Source organism: Wasmannia auropunctata, unplaced genomic scaffold (genome assembly GCF_000956235.1).
Source record: "Wasmannia auropunctata unplaced genomic scaffold, wasmannia.A_1.0 LD334522.1, whole genome shotgun sequence".
NCBI classification, from domain to species: Eukaryota; Metazoa; Arthropoda; class Insecta; order Hymenoptera; family Formicidae; genus Wasmannia; species Wasmannia auropunctata.
The window spans coordinates 1-3,068 of record NW_012028368.1 but is presented as its reverse complement, the minus strand read 5'-3'; positions in this window follow the sequence as shown (position 1 = coordinate 3,068).

The following is a 3,068-nucleotide window of genomic DNA, read 5'->3' as shown; positions in this document are numbered from 1 at the left end:
CGTGTGCTCTTCCGATCTACTTTAAGCTGTAAAATGCTTATTTGATCATTCTGTTGATCATTTTTTACGAAGTTACACTCATTTGAAATTTGCCTATTTTTAACGATCAGAATAGGTGATCCTTTAATTTTTCCATTGAGTGTGTATGTATATATGGGACGTTTCGCGTCAATTAGCGGACCACATCTCTTTCCAAAAATTAATGCAATGGAAAAAAATGTTTAAGGTCTCAAAATATTCGTATACTAGTGTAGTTTCGAATGGGACATGGCGTTTTGAAAATATGGCGGCTCAAATATGGCGCTTAAAATCCGCAAAAGTCATGAATGATCTTACAACATTTCTTCGATTAATCTTTCATTTTTACTACAAATTCCTTTGTCCCACCACTACATTTCATGTCTATTTCAATCCTGCAAAAGGATTTTCAATTCCGTTCAATCAATTCGGAGATTATTCATATAACTGCGTAATATTGGTATAATTCCGACCAGCATCGCCTTAATTGCTCACCTTTATAAATTATTACCTAGCCTTGATAAAACTATCCTGTAAAATCTGTCAACATTGGAAACTGGATTGCTAAATCAATCACAGCTATCAACCATGTCGACTATCAACATCGTTATAAAATCATACCAGTATATATAGATTTTTTAAATATCTTTCAAATAAAATCAATAACAGAGCTGACGAGCCAAGCTTATATAGGTGTATATACATGCTAATAATATGTATTAACTGAGATGGTAAACAATCTTTAATATAATATAATTAACATACAAAATATACGAAACGTTTCGACCCTTTTATATATAAGCGGTCATCCTCAGTGGAAATATAACCAAATTAAATACAAAACTTACATTATACATCAAAACATTCGCTCACAATTTATATTAGTCTGATATATGCTTTACAAAAATATTGCCTTGTCGTCTAGATCTTTTGGAAAGCGTCATCCTTAATTAATAGTCCATCCATATTAGAAACCACATCAGATTAATATAAATTGCGAGCGAATGCGTTGGTAGTTTTGTATTTAATTTGTTATATTCCCATTGAGGATGACGGCATATGTAAAAGGATTGAAACGTTATTGTATATATATTGTGTATATTTTGTATGTTAATTATTTATATTATATTAAAGATGTTTACCATCTCAATACATATTATTAGCATGTACATCTAGCTTATTGGCGCGTCATTTCTGTTATTAATTTTATTTGAATTTATTCCTATGAGTTTCTTATAAATTATTTCATTTTAAATATCTTTGTTATTTTTAAGTTCTACTATTGATTAACATATTGCAACATCCGTTTTTCACAATAGTCGATAATCTATTTGGTCTTTACACATATTAACTGCACCTATGTATAAACATTATTTGTACGTGTTATATGAAAACAAATTGAAGAGATCAGTACAACTTTCAGACGAAATTATGAAATAATAAGTCAACTGTCATATTATACAACTTCATGTTTTATTTTTAAGACTGTATTAAAGATGATTAATAATTAATATTTTTTTTATTTTACGTGACACATATATTTATTGTGTTTGATATACTTCATATGTATGTAAAATAAAAAGAGTATAAATTAATTGTCATATGTAAACCTCATTTTTTAATTTTATTTTAGTTTATAGCTCGATGTTATTTATGTTATGTTTATCAGTATTTGTCTATAAATACTCCGAATTTCTAATTATGTATTATTATTTACTACCAAAATTTAATTAACCGAATTAGTTTTATATTGTATGTACACTATATATTTTACAATCGCGGCTGGTGAAGACTGATTGTGAGTGAAGTACAAACTTGTTGCGCCGCTATACATTGTGTTAATTTAAAACTGAAAAAATAAATTTTTATCATGACTAATTGAACAGTTCTTTTTTAATTTATCAATTTTTCTTTTATTTCTTTACTTTGACCTCTTTTCAATATATTGTCATTTATTTATTTTTTTTTAACTAAATAATTCCTAGCTAGCGCTTGGCAATTAGTTTCGACGAAATTTTAGATCTCAACTATCCGGATAATTCGAATATTCAAACCTGAATAATCATATCCAAGTACCTATATGTAAATATTCACTATCTTTGCAGTAATAGTTAATAAAACATCTACATAGTAATAATACATCATACATGCAATACTAAAATGAAAACAACAAAAAATATAATGTTATACTTATATAATATACCAAATATTGAAATGTGCGCAACATATTGAGCTTTAATTTCGTTATTTTTACAAGAAATCCTGCAATAGACCTAAAACTGAAAAATAGAAATCATTATGGAAGAGTAAAAAACATAGACAATAAATTATTTTGTATCGACAAATTTTCTGCATGCTTTCATATGTGAAACCATACACCAAATCTCATATTATCTTAAAACTCCAAATGAATAAGCTTTTTACAATTATATCGATAGTGTGTACAAATATACATGATATAGTAAAGACGAATACCAATTGTATGTACGAATAGTTTCAAAGTGCGGAGATATTAGAAACAGATGCTAAGAATAAATAAACGCATGACAAGAGCAAGAGCTTGTAAAATCATTTCAGCTATATTTCACTCTGTTTTAAAATGCGCCTCACAGAAAATTTTTTCACCATATTTTACGATATACGTCGTTTAGATTAGGGATAGTTTAGCGGCAATAACAGACATATTTGTTGAACGCATTTGTTAAATTTGTTGTTTAATTTATAATATCGATAAAAAATTTTTATATTAAAGATATTTTTGAGAATTATAATAATATTAAATAAATCATTGAAAAGGTTGACAATATTTAACATTTTAAAAGATGACATACGTACATCATCAATAAATTTATAGTAAAATTTTGCAGGAAAAAATATATTCATAGATTACATATCAAAATATCTATAATGTCGATAAAGAAATGTTATATTAAAGAAATTTCTGAGAATCATGACGCTATTAAATAAATATTAAAAAATTTGTAAGAAAAATTTTATATTTTAAAAGATGACGTATGTACATACACACTGGTAAAGTAACAAAATCTTGC